Source organism: Oncorhynchus tshawytscha, linkage group LG20 (genome assembly GCF_018296145.1).
Source record: "Oncorhynchus tshawytscha isolate Ot180627B linkage group LG20, Otsh_v2.0, whole genome shotgun sequence".
Lineage (NCBI taxonomy): Eukaryota > Metazoa > Chordata > Actinopteri > Salmoniformes > Salmonidae > Oncorhynchus > Oncorhynchus tshawytscha.
In genome coordinates, this window is record NC_056448.1 from 37,587,366 (window position 1) to 37,607,811 (window position 20,446).

The window sequence follows — 20,446 nt, forward strand, 5'->3', positions numbered from 1 at the left end:
TGAACGGTAGTGTATATATATTTGCATGTAGTATTAAAACGTATCATACACCCTATATGATGGGTTGAGTTGGGAATGTTGCCAGGACACCCTTCTTGCAACAAGCGCCATGGATCTGACCACAGAACGTCATCATAGCACCTTCATAGGTTATGCTTCTTTTTGACTATAACATCAGTTTTGCAATAAGGCCCGAGGGGGTGTGGTATATGGCCAATACACCGCCGCTAAGTGCTGTTCTTACCATGGTATATTGGCCATATACCACAAACCCCCGAGGTGCCTTGTTACTATTATAAACTGGTTACCAACTTAATTAGAGTAAGGCCAGAGGGGGTGTGGTATATGGCAAATATACCACGGCTAAGGGCTGTATCCAGGCACTCCGCGTTGCTTCGTGCATAAGAACAGCCCTTAGCCATGGTATATTGGCCATATATCACACCTCCTCGGGCCTTATTGCTTAATATATCACGGCTGTCAGCCAATCAGCATTCAGGGCTCAAACCACCCAGGTTATAATAGTGCATATGTAACAGAGTAAGAAAATATATCCTGTTTTATTTGTGAATTTTGCCAAAATTTGTTTCATCAGCATTGAATTCATGTTATTGAGTTCAGGTTTCAACATGTCTTAGTTTCAATTATGCCCATTGACAGGTTTCATTTATGGTACTTGACTGACATCGTGTGGTTGGTTGATGGTATTGCATTCTAGCGGTTTTATTTTTGCACACCATTTTCAAATCAAATCAAATGTTATTAGTCACATGCACCGAATACAACAGGTGTAGTAGACCTTACAGTGAAATGCTTACTTATGAACCCCTAACCAACAGTGCAGTTTCTAAGAATAAGAATAAGAGATACAAGTAACAAGTAATTAAAAAGCAGCAGTAAAAAATAACAATATATACAGGGGGGTGCCGGTACAGAGTCAATGTGTGAGGGCACAGGTTAGTTGAGGTAGTTTGTACAAGTGGGTAGAGTTAATTAAAGTGACTATGCATAGATGACAACAGAGTGGCAGTGGTGTGGAGAGGAGAGGGGAGGGGTGGTCAATGCAAACAGTCTGGGTAGCCATTTGACAAGATGTTCAGGAGTCTTATTGTACCCAAGCTGTTTAGTAGCCTCTTGGACCTAGACTTGGCGCTCTGGTACCGCTTGCTGTGTAGTAGCAGAGAGAACAGTCTATGACTAGGATGGCTGGAGTCTTAGACAATTTGCCTTCCTCTGACACCGCCTGGTATTGAGGTCCTGGATGGCAGAAAGCTTAGCCCCAGTGATGTACTGGGCCGTTTGCACTATCCTCTGTAGTGCCTTGTGGTCAGAGGCCGAGCAGTTGCCATACCAGGCAGTGATGCAACCAGATGGTGCAGCTGTAGAACCTTTTGAGGATCTGAGGACCCATGCCAAATCTTTTCAGTCTCCTGAGGGGGGAATAGGTTTTGTTGTGCCCGCTTCACGACTGTCATTGTGTGCTTGGATCATGTTAGTTTGTTGGTGATGTGAACACCAAGGAACTTGAAGTTCTCAACCTGCTTCACTGCAGCCCCGTCGAGAAGAATGGGGGTGTGCTCGGTCCTCTTTTTCCTGTAGTCCACAATCATCTCCTTTTGTCTTGATCACATTGAGGGAGAGGTTGTCCTGGCACCACACGGCCAGGTCACTGAACTCCTCCCTGTAGGCTGTCTCGTTGTTGTCAGTGATCAGATTTACCACTGTTGGTGTTTAGTCCCAGGGTCCTTAGCTTGTTGATGAGCATTGGGGGCACTGTGGTGTAGAACGCTGAGCTGTAGTCAATGAATAGCATTCTCACACAGGTGTTCCTTTTGTCCAGGTGGGAAAGGGCAGTGTGGAGTACAATAGAGACTTCATCATCTGTGGATCTCTTGGGGTGGTATGCAAATTGGAATGGGTCTAGGGTTTCCGTGCTTCTACACCTGCATTGCTTGCTGTTTGGGGTTTTAGGCTGGGTTTCTGTACAGCACTTTGAGATATCAGCTGATGTACGAAGGGCTATATAAATAAATTTGATTTGATTCTGGGATGATGGTGTTGAAGTGAGCCATGACCAGCCTTTCAAAGCACTTCATGGCTACAGATGTGAGTGCTACAGGTTGGTAGTCATTTAGGCAGGTTACCTTAGTGCCTGTGCCAAAGAACACTATGATGGTCTGCTTAAAACATGTTGGTATTACAGACTCGGACAGGGAGAGGTTAAAAATGTCAGTGAACACACTTACTATCTGGTCAGCGCATGCTTGCAGTACACGTCCTGGTAATCCATCTGGACCTGCGGCCTTGTGAATGTTGACCTGTCTAAAGGTCTTACTCACATCGGCTGTGGAGAGTGTGATCACACAGTCTTCCGGTATAGCTGGTTCTCTCATGCATGTTTCAGTGTTATTTGCCTCAAAGCGAGCATAGAAGTAGTTTAGATCGTTTGGTAACCCTTGTGTCACTGGGCAGCTCTCGGCTGTGCTTCCCTTTATAGTCTGTAATGGTTTGTAAGCCCTGCCACTTCCGACGAGCATCGGCGCCAGTGTAGTATGATTCAATCTTCGTCCTGTATTGACGCTTTGCCTGTTTGATTGTGCCGTCGGAGGGCATAGCGGGATTTCTTATAAGCTTCCGGGTTAGAGTACTGCTCCTTGAAAGCGGTGGCTCTAGCCTTTAGTTCAGTACGGATACTGCCTGTAAATCCATGGCTTCTGGTTGGGGTATGTACGTACGGTCACTGTGGGGATGACGTCATCGATGCACTTATTGATGAAGCCAATGACAGATGTGGCGTACTCCTCAATACTATTGGAGGAATCCCGGAACATTTTCCAGTCTGTGCTAGCAAAACAGTCCTGTAGCTTAGCACCTGCTTCATCTGACCACTTTTTTATTGATCTAGTCACTGGTGCTTCCTGCTTTAATTTTTGTAAGCAGGAATCAGGAGGATGGAATTATGGTTAGATTTGCCAAATGTAGGGCGAGGGAGAGCTTTGTATGCATCTCTGTGGAGTATAGGTGGTCCAGAGTTATTTTCTCTCTGGTTGCACATTTAACATGCTGATAAATCAGTTTTACCAAATTTCTAAGTTTCCCTGCATTAAAGTCTCCGACTACTAGGAAGTCTGGTGAGCATTTTCTTGTTTGCTTATGGCGGAATACAGCTCATTTAATGCTGTCTTAGTGCCAGCCTCTGACTGTGGTGGTATGTAAACAGCTGTAAGGAATATAGATGAAAACTCTCCAGGTAGGTAGTGTAGTCTGCAGCTTATCATGATAAACTCTACCTCAGGTGAGCAATAGCTCGAGACTTCCTTAGATATCGTGCACCAGCAGTTGTTTACAAAACTACATAGACCGCCACCCCGTGTCTTACCAAACGTCGCTATTCTATCCTGCCGGTACATTGTGTAACCAGCCAGCTGTATGTTGATATTGTCGTTGTTCAGCCACGACTCCGTGAAGCATAAGGTGTTAGTTTTTAATGTCCCGTTTCTAGTTTAATCTTCCCAGTAACTGGTCCATTTTATTGTCCAAAGATTGCATGTTTTCTAGCAGAATTGAGGAAAGTGGGGGTTTATTTGATCGCCTCCGACTCCTCAGAAGGTTGCCCGCTCTCCGGCCTCTCTTTCTCCTCCTCCTCTTCACGCAGATCACTGGGGTCAGGGCCTGTTCCCGAGGGAGCCGTATATCCTCCACCTCGTGTTCGTCAGAGTCGTGAAAGAAGAAAAAGGATTCTGCTAGTCCATGGTGAGTAATCTCAGTCCTGATGTCTACAAGTTATTTTCGGTCATAAAAGACGGTAGCGGCAACATTATGTACAAAAAGAGTAAAAACGCAGATAAACGGAGAAATAAACACAATCGGTTGGGGGCACGATAAACGTCTGCCTTGTGCTCTGGCGCCATCTTTTCCTCTTACATTTTAATGCTGATGGAATTTATGGTTCTTGCTTCTCCACTCCTTTCCCAGTTAAAGGCACTTTCTTTTCATATAATTACGTCCAAACTGTCACAAAGCTGTTGTCTGAATAATGTGCAATGTAATGACATGTGGCTTGTCATAATGCGAATTGTATTTTGGTTGTTTTAACAGGGTTTATGCTAACTTGTTAGCTATGCTAGCTCTCTTCCTGTTATGTACACTGTTAGCTAGTTTATTTTCAACATGTACGCACCATCCAAACCTAAAAGGTTCAACATTTTTGTAGGTTTAAAAAAAAAATCATTTTATGTTGTAGTTGTTTGAAAGAAGCCATAAGTCTTAATGTGTTTTCTATGGATAATTTGTATTTGTTCCATGTAATTGTTATTGTACATTTGTATTTGATAATTTTATATGGAGCTGGTATGCATTATAAAAGAAAAAATGCTGCTGGTGGCAGAGCAGCTCTACATGTCATATATAGGACTGCACAACGACGTCATGCTGATGACAGAGCAGCTCTACATGTCATATATAGGACTGCACAATGACGTCATGCTGATGACAGAGCAGCTCTACATGTCATATATAGGACTGCACAACAACCTCATGCTGGTGGCAGAGCAGCAGTATTCAGCCATCAGCAAGAACAAGAAATTTGCAACATGGTCATAGCCAACAATTCCATCAGGCTAAGAGGGATCCAAAGTGCAATCATAAATGACAACAATATCTTCGCAAATATCAATTCGGTCAGCATTTACACTATAGACAGAGTTTTCCAAAAAAATCTAATGACTATGAATCAACTCTACAAGGTGCCATTTGAGAGGAAAAATGAGAGTGAAGGAGCTGTGGTACCAGTATGTCCAGATAAACCATTGGTGTGTGCACATGGTATATTGTACAGGGAGTTTTACTGTACTTCAATGATGCCTGTATATACTTCTTGAAGTTGTAGATACCCATAAGAACAGAACATTTCTACTTTTACTAAACTGTCTGATTCTAGAATAGGCTATGTAAAACTAACTTTATATTTTGTTTCTGTGTTACTATATAGAGAATAATGTAGCTGGAAGGACATGAAATTACCCACTTTCTTGTTTTTGTGGACGAGGCTGGGTTCAATCTGGCCAAAGGCAGGAGACGTGGCCGCAATCTCATTGGACACCGAACCACAATTGGCACACCAGGCCGACGTGGGGGCAATATTACAATGTGTGCTGCCATTTCTGAGAATGCTGTGAGCACACATATTCCACACATTGGGCCCTATAACACCTAACTTCTCCTGGCCTTCCTAAATACACTTTACAGAGACCTAATACCAGAACATGAAAGACGTTTAGTTAGACCAGATTTGCCAAATGATGTAATTGTGTGGGATAATGTCAGCTTCCACCGAACCAACATTGTTAGGGAATGGTTTGTTGTGCATGAAAGGATAAGAATGGAGTTCCTTCCATCATCCTCCCCATTCCTAAATCTGATAGAAGATGGAGGTGGAAAGAATATGACTATCAGGCACAAGACAGATCAAAATCAAATCAAATCAAATCAAATTTATTTATATAGCCCTTCGTACATCAGCTGATATCTCAAAGTGCTGTACAGAAACCCAGCCTAAAACCCCAAACAGCAAGCAATGCAGGTGTAGAAGCACGGTGGCTAGGAAAAACTCCCTAGAAAGGCCAAAACCTAGGAAGAAACCTAGAGAGGAACCAGGCTATGTGGGGTGGCCAGTCCTCTTCTGGCTGTGCCGGGTGGAGATTATAACAGAACATGGCCAAGATGTTCAAATGTTCATAAATGACCAGCATGGTCGAATAATAATAAGGCAGAACAGTCAGGTGGAAGTTGAAACTGGAGCAGCAGCATGGCCAGGTGGACTGGGGACAGCAAGGAGTCATCATGTCAGGTAGTCCTGGGGCATGGTCCTAGGGCTCAGGTCAGTTGAAACTGGAACAGCAGCATGGCCAGGTGGACTGGGGACAGCAAGGAGTCATCATGTCAGGTAGTCCTGGAGCTCAGGTCCTAGGGCTCAGGTCCTCCGAGAGAGAGAAAGAAAGATGTCTCTGTTAGATGCCATGAATGCTGCTTGTGAGGACATCACAGGCGATCATAGCAGGGGATGGTTGCGCCACGCAAGGAGATTTTTCCCCCGGCGCATCAAAAGAGAAAACATCAGATGTGATGTTGACGAAAAGCTCAGGGATTCAATCTAGCAACCTTTTGGTTACTGGCCCAACGCTCTAACCACTAGGCTACCTGCCGCCCCAGATAAAACGGACATTATTGTATAGTACAGTGGGTAGTCAGTGTCAACAAAAGTAGAGCAGAACTGAAATGTGTATATACAGTTGAAGTCTGACGTTTACATACTCAGTTTTTCACAATTCCTGACATTTAATCCCAGAAAAATTCCCTGTTAAAGGTCAGTTAGGATCACCACTTTATTCCAAGAATGTGAAAAGTCAGAATAATATTTGAGAGTATTATTTATTTAAGCTTTTATGTATTTCATGACATTCCCAGTGGATCAGAAGTTTGCATACACTCAATTAGTATTTGGTAGCATTGCCTTTAAATTTTTAAACTTGGGTCAAACGTTTTGGGTAGCCTTCCACAAGCTTCCCACAATATGTTGGGTGAATTTTGGCCCATTCCACCTGACAGAGATGGTGTAACTGACTCAGGTATGTAGACCTCCTTGCTCGCACACACTTTTTCAGTTCTGCCCACACATTTTCTATAGGATTGAGGTCAGGGCTTTGTGATGGTGTCAGGGCTTTGTGATGGTGTCAGGACTTCCGCAGAAGTCTGCGGTCGACATCACCGGCTTTCTAGCCATCGCTGCTCCATTTTCCATTTGTTTTGTCTTGTTCCCTGCACTCCTGGTTTTCATTCCCCAATAACACTACATGTATTTATTCCTCTGTTCCCCCTCATGTCTTTGTGTGAGATTGTTTTGTGTTAAGTGTATGTTGACGCGCTTTACTGGTATGCGTTTGTTCCGTGTTTTATTTTCACGAGGTATGTTATTGTGTTTATACAATATTATTGTGACTGTTTGCACTTTTGCATTGGCTGGAGGTTTCGACACAGTGGCGTCCGTCTGTTGGTTTCTCCTGCCTAAAAAAAGTGTGCGCCTGTTCACAACTCTCTGCTCTCCTGCACCTGACTCCGCTCCCTGTACGCACACCATTGACAGAATCTCACACCAACCATGGAGTCAGCAGGAGCAGGTACCCCGGTCAGAGGAGTCGAGGAGCGCATCCAGGAACACTCGGCAATGCTGCATCATCTCGGTGCCATGATGGATCGCTTTGTCCAGACCATTTACCGCTGGGAGAGACGGGAAGTCTCTCCAGCGCCTCGACCAGCGCAACCGGAGTTACCCCTACCTGTCCCGTCCGGATCCAGTCCTCTTAGAACTGGACCTATACCTGGACACCGTTCACCCAGCTCGCTTGGGAAGGGAGAGAGTGTCCGCCCTCGTCTCATGCCTCTTGGGGAGAGCTCTGGAGTGGGCAAACGCCGTATGGGGAGAAGGAGACGTGTTGTTGGACCAGTGGAGTTCATCGGCCGCTCCCGGGCCGTCTTTGAACCATCCACCCAAAGGAAGAGTGGCGGGGGAACGGCTCTTCCATTTGAGGCAGGGGATGAGAAGCGCACAGGAGTTCACACTGGAATTCCGGACCTTGGCCGCCGGAGCAGGATGGAATGACAGGGCCCTCATCGACCACTACAGATGCAGCCTGCACGAGGACGTCCGACGGGAGTTGGCCTACAGGGATGCCACCATCACTTTTGACCAGCTGGTGGATCTGTCCATCCGGTTGGATAACCTGCTGGTCACCCGCGGATGTCCAGAGGGGGCTCTGTCGGTTCCATCTTCCAGCACCCCCACTCCGGTGCCCATGGAGCTGGGAGGGGCTGCGCGTAGGGAGGCTGGAGGAGGAGCCTTCACATGCACCATCTGTGGCCGCAGAGGGCACACTGCCGGTCGGTGCCGGGTTGGTCCCTCTGGCAGTTGAGGCAGCAGGCAGGGCACTCTGGCGTCACCCCAGGTGAGTCTGCACCACTCTCATCCAGAGTCCTCTTTTGTCCACCTGTTTGTACCTTGTTTTCCTGAGTTTTCCCGCATTCCCAGCATAAGGCGCTCAACGATGCAGGCGCAGCTGGGAGCTTTATCGACAGAGCGCTCACCCTTAGTTTAGGGATCCCCATTATTCCTGTGGTTAGACCTTTTCCCGGTACACGCTCTGGATAGTCGACCATTAGGGTCCGGGCTAATTAGGGAAGCCACAATCTCCCTGGCCATGGAGACGCAAGGGGGGTCACGAGGAGAGAATCAGTCTCTTCCTCATTGACTCTCCTGCGTTTCCCGTGGTACTAGGCCTTCCCTGGTTGGCTCGTCATAACCCCACCATTTCCTGGCAACAGAGGGCTCTCACGGGGTGGTCGCGAGAGTGCTCGGGGAGGTGTGTAGGGGTTTCCGTTGGTGCTACCACGGTGGAAAGTCCAGACCAGGTCTCCACCATGCGCATTCCCCCGGAATATGCCGATTTGGCTCTCGCCTTCAGTAAAAAGAAGGCGACCCAATTACCACCCAATCGACCGGGAGGGGGGTTGTGCGATAAATCTCCTGGTAGACGCTGCACTTCCCAGGAGTCACGTGTATCCCCTGTCGCAAGCGGAGATGGCAGCTATGGAGACATATGTTGCTGAATCCCTGCTTCATGGGTACATTCGGTCCTCCACTTTACCCGCCCCCTCAAGTTTCTTCTTTGTAAAGAAGAAGGATGGAGGTCTGCACCCGTGCATTGACTATCAAGGTCTCAATCAAATCACGGTGAGGTACAGTTACCCGCTACCTCTTATCGCCACGGCGATTGAGTCAATGCACGGGGCACGCTTCTTCATTAAACTGGATCTCAGGAGTGCATACCACATGGTGCGTATCCGGGAGGGAGACGAGTGGAAGACTGTGTTTAGTACCACCTTAGGGCATTATTAGTACCTCATTATGCCATATGGGTTGATGAATGCTCCATCAGTCTTCCAATCCTTTGTAGACAAGATTTTCAAGGACCTGCACGGGCAGGGTGTAGTGGTGTATATCGATGACATTCTGATAAACTCCGCTACACACGCCGAGCATGTGTCCTTGGTGCGCAAGGTACTTGGACGACTGTTGGTGCATGACCTGTACGTCAAGGCTGAGAAATGCCTGTTCTTTCAGCAGTCCGTCTCCTTCCTGGGGTATCGCATTTCCACATCAGGGGTGGAGATGGAGAGTGACTGCATTGCAGCCGTGCGTAATTGGCCGACTCCCACCACGGTAAAGGAGATTTATCCAGGGTTTTGGCCAGGTGGCTGCTCCCATTACCTCACTGCTGAAGGGTCAGCTGAGGAGGACAGGGCTTTTAATCACCTGAGGGCTCTGTTTACGTCGGCTCCCGTGCTGGCCCATCCGGAGCCCTCTTTGGCATTCATAGTGGAGGTGGACGCATCCGAGGCTGGGATAGGCGCCGTGCTCTCTCAGCGCTCGGGCACGCCACCGGAGCTCCACCCCTGTGCTCTCTTCTCGAAGAAGCTCAGTCCGGCGGAGAGGAACTATGATGTGGTGGACCGGGAACTGTTGGCTGTGGTTAAGGCTTTGAAGGTGTGGAGACATTGGCTTGAGGGGCCTAAACACCCTTTCCTCATCTGGACTGACCACCGCAACCTGGAGTACATCTGGGCAGCTAGGAGACTGAATCCTCATCAGGCAAGGTGGGCCATGTTCTCTACCCGTTTTGTGTTTACCCTGTCCTACAGACCAGGTTCCCAGAATGTGAAGGCAGACGCGCTGTCCAGGCTGTATGACACAGAGGAGTGGCCCATGGATCAGACTCCCATTCTCCCGGCTTCCTGCCTGGTAGCGCCGGTCGTGTGGGAGCTGGACGCGGACATTGAGCAGGCATTACGTACAGAGCCTGCTCCACTCCCGTCGGGCGTCGGTACGTTCCATCTGCTGTCCGTGACCAGTTGATCTATTGGGCCCACACATCACCCTCCTCTGGTCATCTGGGGATCGGTCGGACGGTGCGCTGTCTCACTGGGAAGTACTGGTGGCCCACCTTGGCTAAGGACGTAAGGGTTTATGTTTCCTCCTGCTCTGTGTGCGCCCAGCGTAAGGCTCCTAGACACCTGCCCAGAGGTAAGCTACATCCCTTATCCATTCCACAACGGCCTTGGTCACCCCTGTCGGTAGATTTTCTGACGGATCTTCCTCTCTCACAGGGCAACACCATGATCCTGGACGTTGTGGATCTTTTCTCTAAGTCCTGTCGTCTCCTCCCTCTGCCCGGTCTCCCTACGGCCCTACAAACTGTTGAGGCCCTGTTTACACACTTCTTCCGGCACTACATGGTGCCTGAGGATATAGTGTCTGATCGAGGTCCCCAGTTCACTTCGAGAGTCTGGAAGGCGTTCATGGAACGTCTGGGGGTTTCCAACCCGAGAGTAATGGGCAGGTGGAAAGAGTGAACCAGGATGTGGGCAGGTTTCTGCGGGCCTATTGCCAGGACCGGCCAGGGGAGTGGGCGGTGTTCGTACCCTGGGCAGAGATGGCACAGAACTCGCTTCGCCACTCCTCCACTAACCTCTCCCCCTTTCAGTGTGTATTGGGGTACCAGCCAGTTCTGGCACCGTGGCATCAGTGTCAGACCGAGGCTCCTGCGATGGAAGCTGCCCATGGTCACCTCCAGCAGGCTGCGCTGCGCCAAAAGACCAGCGTGGACCGTCACCGCAGTGAGGCCCCGGTGTTCGCACCGGGGGACCGGGTCTGCCTCTCGACCCAAAACCTGCCCCTCCGCCTGCCCTGCCGGAAGCTGGGCCCACGGTTTGTGGGGCCATTTAAAGTCCTGAGGAGAGTGAACGAGGTATGTTACAGGTTACAGCTTCCCCCCGATTACCATATTAACCCCTCGTTCCATGTGTCTCTCCTCAGGCCGGTGGTGGCTGGCCCGCTCCAGGAGTCTGAGGTGCGGGAGGTTCCTCCGCCCCCTCTGGACATCGAGGGGGCCCCGGTGTACTCCGGCCGTTCCATCCTGGATTCGAGGCGTCGGGTGAGGGGTCTTCAGTACCTTGTGGAGTGGGAGGGGTACGGTCCGGAGGAGAGGTGCTGGGTTCCGGTGGCGGATGTGTTGGACCCTGAACTGCTGCGGGAGTTTCACCGTCGCCAGCCGGATCGACCTGCGCCTCGCCCTCCGGGTCATCTCCGAGGCCGGTGTCGGCAAGCCACTGGAGCCGCGCGTCAGGGGTGGGGGGGTACTGTCACAACTTCCGCCGAAGTCGGCCCCTCTCCTTGTTCGTGCGGCGTTCGGCGGTCGACGTCACCGGCTTTCTAGCAATCGCCGCTCTATTTTTCCTTTATCCATTTGTTTTGTCTTGTTCCCTGCACACCTGGTTTTCATTCCCCAATCACAATACATGTAGTTACTCCTCTGTTCCCCCTCATTTCTTTGTGTGAGATTGTTTTGTGTCTATGTTGACGCGCTTTACTGGTATGTGTTTATTCCGTGTTTTATTTTCACGAGGTATGTTATTGTGTTTATATTGAGACTGTTTGCGCGTTTGCACTTTTGCATTGGCTGGTGGTTTTGTCGCAGTGGCATCCGTCTGTTGGTTTCTCCTGCCTAAATAAAGTGTGCACCTGTTTACAACTCTCTGATCTCCTGCACCTGACTACGCTCCCAGTACGCACGCCATTGACAGATGGCCACTCCAAGACTTTGTTGTCCTTATGCTATTTTCCCACAACTCGAAGTATGCTTGGAGTTATTGTTCATTTGGAAGACCCATTTGCAACCAAGCTTGAACTTCCTGACTGATGTCTTGAGATGTTGCTTCAATATATCCACATCATTTTCTTACCTCATGATGCCATCTATTTTGTGAAGTGCACCAGTCCCTCCTGCAGCAAGCCACACCCACAACATCATGCTGCCACCCCCGTGCTTCACGGTTGGGATGATATTCTTCGGCTTGCAAGCCTCCCCCTTTTTCCTCCGAACATAATGATGGTCATTATGGCCAAACAGTTCTATTTTTGTTTCATCAAACCAGAGGAAATTTCTCCAAAGAGTACGATCTTTGTCCCCATGTGAAGTTGCAAACCGTAGTCTGGCTTTTTATGGCGGTTTTGGAGCAGTGGTTTCTTCCTTACTGAGCTGCCTTTCAGGTTATGCCGATATAGGACTCATTTTACATTGGATATAGATACTTTTGTACCTGTTTCCTCCAGCATCTTCACAAGGTCCTTTGCTGTTGTTCTGGAATTGATTTGCACTTTTCGCACCAAAGTACGTTCATCTCTAGGAGACAGAACGCATCTCCTTCCTGAGCGGTATGACGGGTGCGTGGTCCCATGATGTTTATGATTGCGTATTATTGTTTGCACAGATGAACGTGGTACCTTCAGGCATTTGGTAATTGCTCCCAAGGATGAACCAGACTTGTGGAGGTTTACACAAAAAATTCTGAGGTCTTCTTGATTTCTTTTGATTTTCCCATGATGTCAAGCAAAGAGGCACTGTGTTTGAAGGTAGGCCTTGAAATAGATCCACAGGTACACCTCCAATTGACTCAAAGTATGTCAATTAGCCTATCAGAAGCTTCTAAAGCCATGACATCATTTTCTGGAAGTTGGTTCACTTTCATAGAAGCCACATTATATTCCTTCTCGCATCTATGCGCTCTCGTCCTCTCACATTGTCCCTTCGCTTGTGGACTTCAATGCACATCAGCTGTATGTGACCAGGTGAAAAAACCTTTCCAAACCATATCATAACCGCTACACACAGCCAACATCGTTGTCACAATATTAAAGTAACGTCAAAGTAATCATAGCTAATAGAACTAACGCATTAGTAAACCCGCTACAATCATGCAGTAACGTTACAGTGTACAGTCAGTAAGCAGTTTAGCACATACACCGGCAGGCCCTGGTGTTGTGTTGGATAGTCATACCAGCTAGCTAACATAGCATCCCTCTGAATAGGCTAAATTAGCTAGCTGCATTTGCTAGCTAAGTAAGTGAAACTAAAAAAATGACCAAATATCTCTCTCGCTCTTGCTTCTCCTTAATTTTTGAAGAAATTAATTTTGTTCAAAACTGTTCAACTATTGTCTTTCTCTCTCTTTGCGTCAACTACTCACCACATTTTATGCACTGCGGTGCTAGCTAGCTGCAGCTTAGGATTTCAGTACTAGATTCAGTCTCTGATCCTTTTTTGGGGGTTGACAACATGTCAGATCATGCTGCAAGAGCTCTGATAGGTTGGAGGATGCCCTCCAGAAGTTGTCATAATTACTGTTTAAGTCTATGGAAAGGGGTGAGAACCATGAGCCTCCTAAGTTATTATTGAAGTCAATGTACCCAGGGGAGGACAGAAGCTAGCTGTCCTCAGGCTACACCATGGTGCTACCCTGCAGTGTGCTGTTGAGGCTACTGTAGACCTTCATTGCAAAATAGTGTGTTTCAATCATTTATTTGGTGACGTGATTATATTTAGTATAGTTTCATCTAAAAAGGATAACTTCACTGAGGAAGATGGTCCTCCCCTTCCTCCTCTGAGGATCCTCCACTGAAGCAGACAATATTTCAACCACATAAAATATGCACCCAAGATTAACTGAAATCGTGAAACGTGTTTAATCATTTTCTCAGCTCTTCATTTCCTTAAATCCGGGCAAACATTACATAAAGATGTTTTGCACAGGAATTTTTTTCCACTATTTGGGAGTAATTGCTTTTTCTCCCCGATCCCTAAATGAAACAGACAACTTTACTGGTGTTACTAGCTAATGATTAGATTACTAGCTAATGGATTCATTCTATCGTTGTAAGACATTCTTCTGGTAAGCACTACTTTATTTAGTCTTCTAGGGCAACAAGTAATGACAGACAAGTAGTTGACAAACAAATGGCCTACCAAATTTCGGGAAATTATGATATAGCCTACCAAATTGCAGAAAATATAAGCAGAAAAGTATCTAAATTAGGAGTGAAAGTATCCCAAACGAGTAGGCTATATGGTCCAGTATGAGTATCAGCAAAACAAATTATGTAAGGGATAATCAACGATGGGTTATGCATTCTATGGAAAATAATGAATGATGTGGAAGGTGTTTTCCAAGCGCTAGCGGAGTGGAACTGGCCTTCCACAGAGTTGCAATATTTTCCAGAGAACTCAAGGCTTGTATTCATGGATGCCAAGGGAAGCCAGGCTTTCCCCAAAAATGGTACCTCTCTGTTTCATAATTTTCCTTCAATTCACCAGAGGGTGAATGTATCTCACCGGAGAAAGCATCCAAGCAAGCAAAACAGCACACCTCTGTCTCTGTAGGCAACCTATCTGATGCTGTCTGGTCATAAAACGTATGACATAGTTGCCGCCCGTAGCATTGAATGCAAGGAAAGCCTGCAAGCGTTTGTCCTTCCTTGATAAAAGTGTAAAGTAATAGCCAATTAGTGTTGAGCTAAACTGAGCAAGCTCAAATGTGAATGGTCCTGGCACACCGAAAAACAAGTGTCAAAGGAAGCCAGTTTGGATTTGGCGTCACTCCTCTCAAATCACATTGAGAGCATACATCATTGACAGAAACAACTTGAATTGTTGCATATTGTTGTGTTGTTGTCCTCCAGTGGCTAGCTAGCTAAAACTGTCCCTTTCCTAAATTAGCCATTGATGGAGATAGGGATTTGGACTTGTGGATTGACTTAATTCTCTGTACTGGCCAATGATTATAGCTGCAACATCTGATTCAATCATTAATTCATTCCATGTTGTGCCCTGGCCTGAGAGGATGGAAGTTCAATATGTACAGTTGAAGTCGGAAGTTTACACACTTAGGATAGAGTCATTAAAACTTGTTTTTCAACCACTCCACAAATTTCTTGTTAACAAACTATAGTTTTGACAAGTCGGTTAGGACATCTACTTTGTGCATGGCACAAGTAATTTTTCCAACAATTGTTTACAGACAGATCATTTCACTGTATCGCAATTCCAGTGGGTCAGAAATGTACATGCACTAAGTTGACTGTGCCGTTAAACAGCTTGGAAAATTCCAGAAAATGATGTCATGGCTTTAGAAGCTTCTGATAGGCTAATTGACATCATTTGAGTCAATTGGAGGTGTACATGTGGATGTATTTCAAGGCCTACCTTCAAACACAGTGCCTCTTTACTTGACATCATGGGAAAATCAAAAGAAATCTGCCAAGACCACAAATAATTGTAGACTTCCACAAGTCTGGTTAATCCTTCGGAGCAATTTCCAAATGCCTGAACGTACCACGTTCGTCTGTACAAAATATGGTACGCAAGTATAAACACCATGGGACCACACAGAGACGCGTTCTGTCTCCTAGAGATGAACGTACTTTGGTGCGAAAAGTGCAAATCAATCCCAGAACAGCAAAGGAGCTTGTGAAGATGCTGGAGGAAACAGGTACAAAAGTATCTATATCCACAGTAAAATGAGTCCTATATCGACATAACCTGAAAGGCCGCTCAGGAAGGAACAAGCCACTGCTCCAAAACCGCCATTAAAATGCCAGACTACGGTTTGCAACTGCACATGGGGACAAGCCGAAGAACACCATCCCAACCGTGAAGCGCGGGGGTGGCAGCATCATGTTGTGGGTGTGCTTGGCTGCAGGAAGGACTGGTGCACTTCACAAAATAGATGGCATCATGAGGGGGGGAAATTATGTGGATATATTGAAGCAACATCTCAAGGCATCAAGTTAAAGCTTGGTCGCAAATGGGTCTTCCAAATGGACAATGACCCCAAGCATACTTCCAGAGTTGTGGCAAAATGGCTTAAGGACAACAAAGTCAAGGTATTGGAGTGGCCATCACAAAGCCCTGACCTCAATCCTATAGAAAATACACGGGTAGAACTGAAAAAGCATGTGCGAACAGGGAGGCCTACAAACCTGACTCAGTTATACCAGCTCTGTCAGGAGGAATGGGCTAAAATTCACCCAACTTATTGTGGGAAGCTTATGGAAGGCTACCCAAAACATTTGACCCAAGTTAAACCATTTAAAGGCAATGCTACCAATACTAATTGAGTGTATGTAAACTTCTGACCCACTGAGAATGTGATGAAAGAAATAAACTGAAATAAATCACTCTACTATTATGCTGACATTTCACATTCTTAAAATATAGTGGTGATCCTAACTGACCTAAAACAGGGACGTTTTACTAGGATTAAATGTATTTGGCTTAGGTGTATGTAAACTTCCAACTTCAATTGTATTACCTCAATTACCTCGACACCGGTGCCCCCGCACATTGACTCTGTACAGGTTCCCCCTGTATACAGCCCCGCTATTGTTATTTACTGCTGCTCTTTAATCATTTGTTATTCTTATCTCTTACTTTTTTGTTGTTGTATTTTCTTAAAACTGCATTGTTGGTTAAAGGGCTTGTAAGGAAGCATTTCACTGTAACGTCTACACCTGTTGTATTTGGCGCATGTGATAACATTTGATTGGATTCGATTTAAAAAGCTATAGGTTTTCCTTTCTTTTCCCATCCATCACTAGGGTCAAATGACGTGCATCTACCGCTAATGGAATGTTCCGACAGAGTGTAATGTCCAATGTGATGCCAGAGATAATTCCTTTTAGTGGTGCCCTGCTTCAGAAAATCAAGGCTCTCCACTTCATATCAAATGTGAATTTCTACATTGCAAGAATGTATCAAATGCAAAACCAAAAAGTATGTTAATATTTGGGTTTGTTTCTCAGACACAGATTAAGTTTTGGACTAAAAAGCCGATATTGTAGAGATGCTCTATTAAAATGGCTTCTTTATCCAGTAACTCATCTTCCGGGGTTAAAGGGGACATTTTTAGAACCACCATCCATCCATTTGTGAATGCATGCACACAACTAAAGATAAAAGTAGCCCACCTACAGTGCCTTCAGAAATTCTCACACCCCTTGACTTTTTCCACATTTTGTTGTGTTACAGCCTGAATTTAAAATGGATTAAATTGAGATGTGTCACTGGCCTACACACACAACCCCATAATAAGTGGAATTATGTTTTTCTAAATTGTTACTAATTAAACATTTCATGAAATAAGTATTCAACCCCTTTGTAATGGCAAACCTAAATAAGTTCAGGATTAAAAATGTGGTTCACAAGTCACATAAGTTGCATGGACTCACTGCAATAATAGTGTAACATGATTTTTGAATGACTACCTCAGTTCTGTACCCCACACATACAATTATCTGTAAGGTCCCTCAGTTGAGCATTGCATTTCAAACCACAAAGACCAGGGAGGTTTTCCAATGCCTCGCAAAGGGCACCTATTGGTTGATGGGTAAAAATAGAAAAAGAAGACATTGAATATCCCTTTGAGAATGTTGAAGTTATTACACTTTGGATGGTGTATCAATACTCCCAGTCACTACAAAGATACAGGCCTCCTTCCTAACACAGTTGCCAGGGAAGGAAACCGCTCAGAGATTTCACCATGACATGCCGACTAGACCGTGCACCATCGCGCGCAATGCACAAAATGGGCCAAATACCAGCAACAGTGTGTGGAAAACCTTGTGAAGACTTACAGAAAACTTTTGACCTCTGTCATTGCCAACAAAGGGTATATAACAAGTATTGAGATAAACTTTTGTTATTGACCAAATACTTATTTTCCACCATAATTTGCAAATAAATTCATAAAAAATCCTACAATGTGATTTTCTGGATTTTTTTTCTCATTTTGTCTGTCATAGTTGAAGTGTACCTATGATGACAATTACAGGCCTCTCTCATCTTTTTAAGTGGGAGAACTTGCACAATCGGTGGCTGACTAAATACTTTTTTTGCCCCACTGTATATATATATATATATTTTTTAAATGTGGTCACTGGCATACACACAATACCCCATAATGTCAAAGTGGATTTATGGTTTATGAAATGTTTACAAATTAATAAAAAATGTAAAGCTGAAATATCTTGAGCCATTAAATAAAGTTTAAAACAAATCTAATCAATCAAAAAGTAACACAATAAATGTAAATAAAAATAACAAGGCTCTATACAGGGGGTACTGGTACCGAGGCAATTTACGGGGTTACAGGTTAGTCGAGGTCATTTGTAAAGTGACTATGCATAGACAATAAACAGCGAGTAGCAGCATTGTAAAAACAAAGGGCTATGACTCCAGTCACCCAAGTCATAGCCAGTCTATGACTTGGGTGACTGGAGTCTTTGACAATTTTTTGGGCCTTCCTCTGACACCGGCTAGTATATATGTCCTGGATGTCAGGAAGCTTGGCCTTACGCACTACCCTCTGTATTGCCTCTCGGTCAGATGCCGAGAACAGTTGCCATACCAGGCTGTGATGCAACCAGGTTTTGAGAGTGCTCTCGATGGTGCAGCTGTTGAACTTTTTGAGGATCTGGAGACCCATGCCAAATCTTTTCAGTCTCCTGAGGAAAGGTGTTGTTGTGCCCTCTTCACAACTGTCTTGGTGTGTTTGGACGATGATAGTTTGTTGGTGATGTGGACACCAAGGAACTTGAAACTCTCGACCCGCTCCACTTCAGTCCCATCAATGTTAATGGGGGCTTGTTCGTCCCTCCTTTTCCTGTAGTCCACAATCAGCTCCTTTGTCATGCACACATTGAGAGAGAGGTTGTTGTCCTGGCACCACTCTGCCAGGTCTCTGACCTCCTCCCTATAGGCGGTTTCATCCTTGTCGGTGATCAGGCCTACCACTGTTGTGTCGTCAGCAAACTTAATGATGGTGTTGGAGTCATGCTTGCCCACGCAGTCGTGGGTGAACAGGGAGTACAGGAGGGGACTAAGCACGCACCCCTTAGGGGCCCCAGTGTTGTGGATCAGCGTGGCAGATGTGTTGTTGTCTACCCTTACAACCTGGGGGCAGCCTGTCAGGAAGTCCAGGATCCAGTTGCAGAGGGAGTCCCAGGGTTGATTAGTCCCAGGGTCCTTAGCTTAGTGATGAGCTTTGTGGGCACTATGGTATTGAACGCTGAGCTGTAGTCAATGAACAGCATTCTCACGTACGTGTTCCTTTTGTCCAAGTGGGAAAGGGCAGTATTGCCTGCATCTGATGGTCAGTCTGAGGGGAGGGAACAGTGGTGAGGCTTCCACTCTCCCTCCCTCTGCTATGGGTGGCAACAATGTCATACTCTTTATGACCAGAGTGCATCAGATAGATGGGCTACACTTACAGAGACAGAGGGGTGCTGTTTTGCTCGCTCTGATGCGTTCTCTGGTAAAAATACATTCGGCCTCTTGCGAACTGAAGGAAAATTATGAAAACACAGAGAGAGGAAAGGTAAATTATTTTACATGTTTTTTCTTGGTCATTTTTTGTTGAAAGCCTGGCTTCCCTTGGCATCCATGAATATGTAGCCTTCTACATCTAGCTACATATTGAACTTCCATCCTCTAAATCCAAGGGCACAATGTATGAATTTATGGTTGGATTACAATCACCGGCCAGTACAGAGAATTAAGTAAAACCACAAGCCCAAATCCCTATCTCCATCCATGGCTAATTTAGGAAAGGGACACTTTTAGCTAGCTAGCTAGACACTGGAGGACAACAACACAATGAGATGCAACAATTCAAGTTGTTTCTGTCAATTATATATTTATCTTGATGCGATATGATAGTTTGGATTTGCTTCACTCCTAACTTCCCCGCTACCTCGGAATGCTTTCTCTTGTGAGATACATTCAGCCTCTTGCGAATTGGAAGGAAAATCATGAAAACACAGAGAAACTAAGGAAAATGTATTTTCTTGGTCAATTTTTGGGGAAAGCCTGGCTTCCTTTGGCATCCATGAATACACACCACTGAGTATCTCTGCATTATTTCTGCTTCATGCACCAATTCATCGATATTAAAAAAGACACAAGCAGCTAATAATATCAACGCAAGCTTATCGGAGCTCTTTGCAGCTGCAGTGCTGGTTGTAGCCGTAGGCCTAAAAGTGCACATGATTTGCTCTCTGAGCCTGCTGGGTAGGCAGAGATCTACCTTCAGACACATGCAATTGTTAAAGTTTGGAACTAGGGCTGCTGAATCAAGTGCACAGACTGCTAATAGCGCGAAAAATAGGAACGCAAGGCTTTTTTCCCCACATAAATGTTTGGTGATCGACTAGGAAATCCTTGTAGATTGAATAGTGGGTTGGTGATCACTGTTATAGAGGGTGCAACGGGGTAGAGAGGGAGCATACTTCATTTAAGATCGCACAGGACACCAGATAAGATAGGAGAATCATACCAGATATGACAGACTGACCCGAGCCCCCCCGGGCCGGCTGTCCAGCTCCTACCTTTCTTTTCTTTGGATTGGTGGATACATCTCATTATTGTAATCTCATTTTGAATATGCGATGAGGGTTGTTGACGTCAAACGCCTGTATTCAACGGAGAGAGAACATATGCTACTA